Here is an 11490-nt window from a genome sequence, read left to right on the forward strand (position 1 = left end):
CCTTTAGCATATTTAAATTTTTTATTTAAAAGACTCTTCTGACAAGATTTTGGTATTTTATTTGCAGCTCAGTATTTACCTTGCTTACCTAGGAGAAAGAAAAATAATCAAAAATGTTTGAAAAAAATTCCCACTAATATTTATATGTAGACTATCAAACTACAAATGAAAATAAATAGAGCATATGAATCCAGTGACTTTTGAGGTTGATTACTCTCAGCTGGACTTTGAGCTAAGGCTATACATATTCACATGAAATTCAACAGTCTATCAGCAATGTTCAGACACAAACCATGTTTATAATAAAACACTAAATATAAAACAAAACACCAAGCTTACTCATAGATCTTCTCAAATGCATTTCCTATATTTCCAATCCAACATACTAAATAACCACTTTAAAAATTCTTTATTTAGCTACAGCAATAATAAGATTGCCCCAGAGATGGCTTTCTTTAAAAAGCTGCCTCTTAATCACTTAAGAAAGATAAAACTGAACTCAACTTAAGTTGTAAGAACACCACCATGCTCTCAGCACCTTCATCTCGAGAAAGGAAGTTATTATAGACAGTTTTATAAATGAGGTTTAAAGAGAGTACTTCCTGGTCAGACACTTAACGTCAACAGCATTTTTCATACAGCTTTACATTTCTACATTTTGAAAAGACCTTCCTAAAAATTTTCCTGAATTTTTCCGCAGTCCCTACAAAAGAGGAAAACTTGCTCAAGCTAATCTTATGTAAAAATCTACAAAATTCTATCAGTGCCTACCTACCGTTATGGTATCATGTAAATATCAGAATTGGTTATTATAGATAGGAATATCAGCTTAAGTTTTCATTTTACATTTATGCACTCCCCATGTCCCCCCACCCTGTGTGCTAGAATGAGGTTTCCTGAGACACATTAGAAGGTAAAGAAAGAACTTAAAGACAACTCACCAAGTCCTGGATAAGGGAGCAGCAAGTAACCATTCACATTTTAATTTTCAAATTTCAAGTTAATTCTCTTTTCAATATATATGTTTATATATAAATATATATTCCTGATATACATATATTTATTCCTGATGTGTATGTGTGTGTGTGTGTGTGTGTATATATATATATATATATATCAATCAGGAAACTTTGTGCGATCCTAATGAGGAACTGCAGATAAAAACAGCGTGACCCGCGCAGCACATTACTATCGGTATTGCAAGCTTAAGTATTTCCTGTCACGACACCCATTGGTTCCCACAGGTGCAAGTGCTTATGGGTGTTGCCAATTTACCCTTCTTTTTGTAAGTGAACCACTCAGGGAGATTTCAGGTTGGCACAATCAATGCTACGAACTATTAGAGCAGAACTACTTTGGGCTAATACCAAGAGCTTCCCAAACTGGGTTAATTGTGAAGTGATGATTACCTAATTCAAAAGGACTGGAGAAAATTTATTTTGACAGATTTTCATTACTTTTCTAAAATGCACTATTACTATGAATATGTGACTTCACTCACCAAATATGCATTAATTGCTTTCTCTGTACAAAGCACTGTTCTAGGCACTAGGAATATAGTAATGAACAAAACAAAGTCCCTATACTCGTATACTAAGTATCTAGCAGACTTTTGACAATTTCATATATAATGAGAAAACTTCCATAAAGGCAGAGAATAAAGGAATTTGTATGGAAATTTGGAAAGTCAATTGTAGTGCCCACTACTAAAAAGCATTCTAATTAAGTCTACCACCAGAGCCTAGTATACTAAAGAACTTTTCCAGAACCTAGTACATAAAAGTGAGAGTCTTTATGTTTTTACTGTTTCAAAGATGCCATGTTGGAGGCAATGGCATATGTTCCAGCATGGAAAAGGAAAACCTTCTCACCATGAGTCACCAGTGACTAAGTTCTTTTAATTCAGGCTTAAAACACATTTCAAACCCAATTACTTGTACATGCAGAAAACTGATAACCCCAAATTAACATCAGAAGCTTGATCTGACCAATTTTCAGGGTTAATATCAGCATCTAAGAAAAACAAGCAAAGTACTTTCAATGGGATAATACCCCTGAACTAAATTTTATTATAATTTTGATTTTATTAGTTTTTAATGCCTAAGGGCCATGTCAGCAAGCTTTCATTAAATTTTGTTACAATGAACCCAGTTTTCTTAGATTTTAGCCTAACTGAGACACCGTCATTCTTGGATATGTGGTATGGCGGTAGAAGTGGCTTTTATTTGCATTCACTAAAGCAAATATATAGTAAATTCAAGGCTCTTCAAAGAAAAATGTGAAATCCAGAGAGTAAAATGTACAGATAAACTCTATTCTTCCAAGCTGTACTTTACTTCTTAAGATTTTACTTCCTTATGTTTAAAATAACAAAACCTTCTTTTGAGCCAACAAATTGGAGAAATTCCAAAAGCCAAATTTATCTACTTAGTCATTTGACAAATATTTATTGAGCACCTACTACATGTCGGGCATTGTTCTATGAGCTGGGGATACAGCAATGAATAAAACAAAAATCTCTGCTTTCACTGAGCCTAACTTCTAGTTTAGAGATATAGAAGACAAACAAATAAATAAAATATTTGGTGTGTCAGAAGGTAGTAAGCACTATGGAGAATACGATATGAAAGGTAGGGTTAACAATACAGTTGCAAATTGCTTATAGCAGGAAGTAAGCAAGATCACAGTATTCGAAGTCTCCCAGACTCTACCTTGGGCTCAAGGGAAGAGCCACCTTCTGTTGCAAATGAAAGAGAATCTTATTTCATTTGTTGCTAATACCTTGAAAAAGTAAAACAAACTTCCAAAGACCTTAGATTAGAACCCACTCCTTACTGATAAAGCCATCACATAAGGAAACAAAACTAATCCCCAAACACACTCAGTCAAAGGTCACTTTAGGGAATGGGGGGGGGGGGGTTTGCCAAAAAAAATGTATGCACACGACTTGTATTCATCTTTTGTTATCGTTTCCTTTCTTAAAATGTGTATACATTATTTTGGCACCTTCTGTATTATCATGCTGAATATGAACATACAAGTTTCCGTATCCTTGTTACCACTGGTATCGAATATACCAACTGTCAAGTTCAGAAGTGAATTCTTCTGTTTAGAATTATACCGTTATCTGCACTACCAGCAATAATTATATTGAAATATTACCTTTGAACTTAAAATAAGTATTTAAATTTAATTCGATTCAATAAATATTTATTGAGCAGATACTAGTTGCAAAACACTTGGTTAGATGTATAAGACACTGTCCTTTTAAAATCAAGAAGATGGGCATCTAGGAAGGATAAGACAAGTACAAAGCCTATAATGTAATACCAGAGAGAATACTAGTGTAATAAGAAAACATACAAAGTAAGTACTTTGTATGTACTTGCTACAAAGAGAGTAGCAAGGAGGGGGATCAGAGAAGCCCTCCTGAAAGATGACATTGGAGGTAGGTCTGAAAAATGAGGAACAGAAGGCATTCTAGGGAAAAGAAATGGCAGGAACAAAGATGAAGGTGGCAGATCAGCACGTGCTTGGAGAGGAAGCAGGCCAGTCTGGTTTGGGCACAGGAAGTACATACATACATACATGGCTTGTGGGGCAATAGGAGCCTAAAACCAGGTTGATAAATCTACTGTACTCAGCAGGCCATGGAGAATTATTAAAGGTTTTGAGTATGTGAGTAACAAATACAGAGCCGTACTTTAGGGAGAATAAGAGAGCAGCTGCATACATAGAAAAGATGAAAAAGAAAAGGAGACTGGAAAATTGTCACAGTGCTTCTTCCCTATCACCTTACTAAGGCCTTCATGCACTCCTTCTTGGACCATTGAGAGATAAAACGTGGAAAAGATACTGAGTTGAAAAACCAGATCTAGATAACAGTGGTCAAGTCCGCCTATTGTCTGCATGACCTTGGGAAGTCTACTTACTCTTACCCAGTCTCAGTTTCCCTAGGTGTGACTCCATTAATTATTCTTTTTGGAGTCAGGAACCATGAATTTCAGCAAGTGATTAGATACTGAGAATAGAGCAAAAACAGCAATAAAAAAATCATTTCAAGTGATTAAAATACTAAGCAGCTACCATTTATTAAACACTTTCTATGAGTTGGTCACTGTGCTTGACACTTTACATAATATTGCTTCATTTATTCCTTAGAAGAATCCCATGAGGTATGTATTCTTATTTTACAGATGAGAGAAATGAGAGTTTTAAAACTTAAGTAACTTCCCTGGGGCCAGCCAGCTGGCATAGTGACAAAGCCAAAATAGGTGCCTAGGTCTCTCTGAGGCTAAGGCCCTTTCTCCTTTCAATTTATCATGCTGTTTCTTTATGGTAGATAAATAATGCTAACATTTGTTCTCGTGTTCCAAACTAATCACTGTCTCTTTTGCCACCCTCTTGATATACTAAAAGGTCTCAATGAGGATAAGAAACAAAGTGTGGACATAAATGTAACTTACTTATTTGTTGATCATTAATTTATTCACTCCTTCAATTCACGCTTATGGAGCACTCTTCATACTTTGTGCCTGGTACTCTACTTGGCATGGAGCACGCAAAGACAAATAAGGCCCATCTCTGCCCTCAAAGTGTTCACAGGTTAGTAAAAGACAAACATATAAACAAGGAACTGGTATACAATGACAGAAGAGGATTTTGCACAAAAGACAATGGAAGCATAAAGGTCCATGAAGCAAAATATTGTAATTTTGTATTTCAGTTATTATTTCTTGACCTAGATCATTTAAAAACTATATTCATGTGATTTGGGAAAATAACTGTGTATTTACATATACACCCTTCAAAAAGTAAAGGCTAATATTTACAACAGAAGGAAAATTAGCCATGAGCTATATGATTCTGTTTTGTGTGTCTACTGCCAAGACTAATTAGGTGGTTAGTTTATTTAAGAAACCATTCTGCTTGATTAGTGCCATCTATTGTAATGGGTAAATAAAATGTATCTGAGCTGTCATAGCCTTGATTACTATAGATATAAGGCAGTCTCATTAGAAAGTAAAACATAAAACATAAATATATATATATATATATATATATATATATATATATATATATATATATATATATATATTGCACAAGTCCTGATTTGATCTGGAAATGAAAAGTTATCCCACTGTCTATCAAAAATTGTGGAAGAAAATAAAATTGAACTCTTTCAATGAGTACTTTGATAATTGACTAATTAAATATCAAGCGTAACAAAACATAAGGTGGGGTTGATTTTGCTACCTATCACGTCACTGAGGCTATAGGTGAAGTGAAAGGGCCCAAAGTAGACTCAAGCATGTCAAGTCCCTGTTGGGAGCTAAAGCCCACACCTCTGTGTTTAATGGGAGTAGGTTTTCCTGAGTATAAAACGTTTATTCCAAGGCATCTTCAATTTCTCACTCAATCTGGGCATGAAAAACATGCATTTGTGAGATAGCTGACAATGGTTAGGAGACTGTTCAGTGTTAACAAGTCAAGAAACTGACCCTTAAGTCATTCTGTTGTAATATAGAAATAACTTAGAAAGACTTTCAATATACTTCAATGTCTCTAACAAATCCTGTCAGAAAAAAATACATTAGGTTGATTTACAAAGCATTTAGGTAACTTTAACAATATATAGCTAGAATGATAAATGTATCAATTTAATTCCTACTGGTTATCATAAAAATTCTAAATAATTGTTTTCATTTTGGTGCCCATAGCTTAACAATGAGTTAGGTCACATCTTGGCCCATAAATAAACACATTTAATCTATAATTGTAGTTCGAGATCACCTATTATTATTATTATTATTATTATTATTATTATTATTACTAAGCTGAGTCTGAATTTAAGAATCAGTAACAAGATTTTAATATATCCTTGCAAATAACAAAGCAACCAGTTAAATAGATAAAGCTAAATAATTACAAACTAAACTCCCTATGGTGAAATGCAATTAATTGTACACTATCCCACAACTCAAAACTACTAATTCAAAACTATTCTCTCTGAGTGACAGGAATCTCTCATTGAAGAATGAAAAGGAATCTGAAAATGTCAGGAGAGTCACAAAACTTTGAGATGGAAACTTTCTGCCTCTGTTTTCTTTTTTGGGGGGGTTGGTAGGGAAAAAACAAAGGCTGGAGGAAAAGATTATAAAGGAAAGAGGCTTTTTAACAAAGACTCTAAAATAAAAGTACCAATAGTTTTCATTCATTCTCCTATACTACTGAAACCAAAAAATCGGAACACTGGCAAGCAATGAGAACTTTTATTCAAGTTGGCTTAAACATTAAACCAACTTAGATATCGAGGTAGGCTCTGAGATTACAATGGTTTGACTGTATAGGGCTAACGTGGTAAAGAAAGTGTAAAATGGGTTATTGTATTTACTGGGCAATACTTGTATCCTGCTAAATTAAGACTAAGAATAGTTTAAGAACTTACAAACCCGAAAGAACTTGCATTCTATTCTGGTTTTGCTATAACCATTTATATGGAAATGTAAGTTTCCTTCTTAATCTCTACTTTTGATTATATTTTTTAATTGAAAAGAAACAGTTTAAAGGAGCATAGTGTAGCAACTGCACATATTTATAGTTCTAGCGTTTTATTTTGTGAAACAAATGGAAATAAATTCTCACAGAATTCCTATTCCCCTCCCCAATAAACAGTTATTGCAGGCCCTTCCTATTACCAAAAATTCTATTCATCTCTGATATTATCTATGATATTCATCTCTGGATCAACATCATAATGTAATGTAGTTGAAATGACTGCTGTAGTAATCACTCAGGGGAGTATCAGAACACTTTCTTTTCTTACAAGAAAATATATTTAATGTTTTATCTTAAGACTCTGCCATTTGTACCAGTCAGAAACGAGCTAACAAGGATGATGAAAGCTTATCTCCTCAGTTTTATTACTTTGTAGAATAATTGGTACTGAGATTCCTAGTCCTTCTCCGCACCATTTCATATGTTCCATGCACTACATAGTGAATATACATAGTGAATATACTTGTATGCCTCTGGTAAATAACCTCCTCAGTTACCTGACCTTGTTTTTACTTAAATTCTATCTAGGGTTCTAGAAAAATTAATGTAATGTAAAAAAATTATACTTAATACATCTTTAATTCTAAAGTCTCATAATCAAAATTTGTATTTGCTACTGTAGTTCCTCTTATCTCCATAACTTCTGTTTCTGAGGGGAGGACTTCTAGTTGGTAGAATTTTCATAACCACATCAAGTTCCAGAGTCTCTCAAGCCAGATAAGAAATGTTCTGTATCAGGTAATATCAAAATCCTCAAATGACACATATCCTCTACTTAGTATCATCCTGATGAAGATGACTTCAGTGACTTTTGTCTTAGATTTAAACGAGCAGTTCTACGTAAGTAAGCCTTCTACATTATGTCTCTGAGAAATAATGCAGTATTTCTCTCTTCCTCTTAGTTGAGGCTGCTTATTACTAAACATGGGTAAAGTCTTCTTTTCTAATCAGACGAATTCTAAACCCGAAACAAAGAAGATATCTAAATAACTGCGAAATGATCTAGTTATTCCATTCACCATTATTTCCCCAATACCATCGTTTTCCAAGTCTGCTTCTATAAAAAAGAAACCAGTCACAAAGAAGAGTGAGGAGAAGCAACACACAGAAAAAAAGGGGTTAAAAAATTCACATGCAAAACTGCAACCTGTAACAAAGCATGTGCATTCAAGAGAACATTTGAAAGGTAGTCAGAGCAGGATTAACATATGCTAAGAGCTGTGAAAAACTCGCCTGGTCATTAGCTTAATTTTCACATCCCTCAAAGTAGGAGGCTGCCCCCCCCCCAATTCCCACCCCTACTGCTTTCTTTTATTTGTTTCAGCATTTTAATAGACACACACTTGCCTCCCACCAGGGCATACATACAGTGTCCGGTTTAAACAGGCTTATCTCTCTCCTTTGCTTGTCCTGGAATTATGCCTAAAGCTCAGTCCTGGTAGCTTTTAGGATGAGAAATCTAATTGGAAAGTGCTGTTAGTTTAGCAGCTCCAATATCTCTTCTCAAAATTCAGTTTGACCTTCCAACTGTCTCCAACATATCAAAGTTAAAACAGTCAGACTTAGGATGTATTTCTTTAAATCTGCATTGTAAACATTGATACTGATGTGCAGCCAAATCTGAAAAAGTTTCTTAGCTGCTTGTTGACCTAAATGAAAAATACAGAGTCTATCAAAGTAAACATCCTCATTAAGCCAAACCATGGGTCTCCCAAAAGGATTCCTTTCCCTGTCGACTCGCTTGTGATGGGTTGAAGAAGCCCTCTCCAACTTGTTGGGTTCTGATTCAGCTCTTAGGCCAGGAAGCCTCTCACTTTCAAGGCATCCAAAGCCAAACTCGAAGAAACGAACGGGAAACGCTGACCGTCCGGCCGTCTATCTCTCTCGATCTTTCAAGATCTCTGGGCTTCTCTGCCAGACCCTCCAGTCCGTGCGTTCTACTTCGGGGATGTTTCGTTACATAATCCCTGATCCACAGAGTAACCCCACGGAGTGTCGGGGGGCTCAGGAGGTCCCACGCCTCGCACGCTACCCTTAGGAAGATCGGCCGACTGCAGACCCTGCGAGCAGCACGGTCCCCTCTTCCCTGCGCTGCCCGCTGTCCTAACTCGCCGCGCGCAGCGACCGGGACCCAGGCGCCCTCTCCTCTCTCGCGCAGGGCCGGGGCACGATCAGAAGCCCCTCTCGCCGCCTCCCACCCCACCCCATCCCACCCCTGTTGGCCCGGCCCCTCTCGGGGACCTCCCCCACCAGACCTGCTGTCCCAGCCCCTCTCGAGGTCCCCTTCCCCTTCAGACGCGCTGTCCCAGGCGCTCTCGGGGACCCCCGCCCGCAGACCTGCTTCCCAGGCTCCTCTCGGGGACGCCCCTCAAACTCGCTGCCCCAGTCCCTGTCGGGGAACCCCCCCGTCGGACCTGTTGTCCCGGCCCCTCTCGTGAACTCCCCTCAGACCGGCTGTCCCTCTCCCTCTCGGGGTCCTCTCTCTTCAGACCCGCTTTCCCGACCCCTCGCAGCGTCCCCTTTCAGACACACTTTCCCCTGCCCCTCTCGGGGACCCCCTCGGACCCTCTACCCCAGCCCCTCTCGGGGTTTCCTCTCTATATCCTGGACTGTCAAACCCGCTCCTGGAACTCCCCTCACGCGGGTCCTCGGCGACCTCATTCCGCCCATGATCTCCTCTCCTGGGCTCACGCTGTCACCGCCCCGCGCTCCGGTGCTCTCACCTCAGACCGGCTGTCACCACCCGGGCCCGGCGTCGCCGCCGCCGCTTCCTCTCCCACACTTGTTCCCGAGTCGCTCTTCTGCCGCTTGTCCCCTGGCAGATCCCTTGGTCCAGTCGCGGAGTGCTGGGTCCGGCCGAGCGGAGCCTCCGCCCGCGGTCTCTGCGTCGCGTCCCACTCTCTCACGCAGAACCCCGCCGCCGCCGCCGCCGCCGGGCGCCACACGGACCCTCCCGCGGCCGCCGCTGCTGCTGTCCGAGGTGCGGCTCTTGCCAGGGGTGGCCAATCGCACCCGACTGCGCCGAGCGCGCTCCGCCCCACGGTCTCAGTTCGCCCGCCCCCTGCCCCCCGACCACGCCCCCATCTCGTCTCCGATAGGCTCTCTACTGACCTTCCTTGATCGTCGTGCACGGCCTGGGGCCGGATATAGGTACTTGATTGAAGGTGCCTGGGAAGCCGAGCGGTCGATGGCGCCTGAGGATTGGCGGAGTTGACGGTGGGCGGGCTGGGGCGGGGCGGGGTTTTTTCAGAGGCGGAAGACCTTGCAACTTCAGTTACCCGCTGGCCGGCCTGGGGTGCGGTCACTCTTGTTTGTGCTGGGCTGGGTCGAAGTTCATGGCACTCCTTCCTGAACCTTTACTTTTCTTGGGACACTCCCAGTGGCTAAGACCTTCTGAGATTCTCTGGACCACCATGTTAGAGCCTCTGAGGAGGTCCCCATTCTTGCGATGGACCTAGCACAGCTTCCTAAGTAATTCTGCCAAAAATTAATATAGCATTTATTCACCCAGGACTTATAGTTCCTGGATTTAAACTCTTCTGTATTTTTATCAAGGGAATTTCCCTTCCTTTATTGCGTTCAACAGACGTCAGTTTAATGCTCTTGGAAAAAGAAATCTATATACTGGATGCATACTCTGCACAAGTAAACATTCAACGCTGATGGGGAACATTTTGATCAGTACATGGACAAAATTTTAGAAATCTTCAGTTTGTGGGTTTTGATAATCATTATGACAGGCGGAATAGGAACTGTGTGGTAGGGGAAACCTTGTTAGTTTTAGCAAGGTTTCAGCAAGCCTATAGAACATTTTTCTGTGTGAACTAAATGCCAAAGTATAATGAACTTGGACTGAAGTGTACCCTTTGATAACCAGAGATCTTGATCCAAGCTGAAAGATGGGGCCTGCTGGGGGTGAAAGTGCATCATGTTATTCAGAACCATTCTTTATATTTTTGTGAAACTGGATATGTTGATTAAACAATATCAGAAACTGAAAACAGCTACCCTCACCCCCAAAACCCCAAAGTTTATGGACTTCACAATTTAGCATTTTATGAAGAAATTGTTTCATTTCAAGGACGCAATATGATCCTGAGCCCTGTCAGATGTACATAGGACTTCATTCTCAGAAAACTCCATCATTAACTTTTTTTGTGTTAACTCCCACTGACAAAATTTGTGTTCTAATCACCATATATATTTTCCTTAGTGTTTTAAAATCCTACCCCATTCCAATTAAGATATTCCCCTTTGAGAGTTAGGGTATGCAAAGAGAGCCTAGGAAAATGGGGCTAGCAGGACCTTAAGACTAGTTCTGAAGTAGATGTAGCCTGAGCAGTGTGTTGAATGCCATTTTGGGAAGGGATGCAGAGAGATTTCAAGATAGTAAAAGATAGTTTTAAGGGAACTTGATTTTTACAGGCCTAGAGAGGTTGTCCAAAACCATTATATTAAAACAACTATCAAGGTTGGGTAACAGAGAATTTTACTATGTCCTTCTTCTCTAAAGAGTATTTATTAATTAAGGACTCATTCTACCAATTCTGAAGTTGGCAATATGGAAAATAAGAAATGGGGTAAGTTTTCACTACTCAAGTGTTCAATTGTGTCTATTCATATAAAAAAGAAATGCATGACCACTAACAGATATTATTTACAATCAAGAAAACAGAAATAAAACATAAGCAAGATAAAAATCCCAGTGTCTTGAAACCAATTAGTAATGAAATCAACTTTTTTTTTTTTAAGATTTTTGTTTGTTTGTTTTTTGTGTTTTTTTTTAATTGGGGATTTGGGGTTGGCACCATCATTGTGCTCTTCCCTGGCGAGGCACATCAGTTGCCGGCTTCTGGACGGCCACTCACTGTGGCTGCTGGCCGCTCACGCTGGCTGCTGGCTACACACGGTAGCCCATGGCAACTCACTGCC

The 11490-nt window shown here is 39.5% G+C and overlaps 1 protein-coding gene across 1 annotated transcript in view; it reads right to left on the reverse strand.

The window, feature by feature from the left end:
- The window catches only part of TAOK3 (TAO kinase 3), a 165136-nt gene extending 155579 nt beyond the window's left edge, over window positions 1-9557 (reverse strand). Inside the window, exon 1 of the mRNA XM_019649130.1 lies at window positions 9282-9557. The gene's annotated coding sequence lies outside the window, so the exon portion shown is untranslated. The remainder of the gene's footprint in view (window positions 1-9281) is intronic.
- Window positions 9558-11490: the final 1933 nt, after the last annotated feature.

Source organism: Hipposideros armiger, unplaced genomic scaffold, assembly GCF_001890085.2.
Source record: "Hipposideros armiger isolate ML-2016 unplaced genomic scaffold, ASM189008v1 scaffold_129, whole genome shotgun sequence".
NCBI classification, from domain to species: Eukaryota; Metazoa; Chordata; class Mammalia; order Chiroptera; family Hipposideridae; genus Hipposideros; species Hipposideros armiger.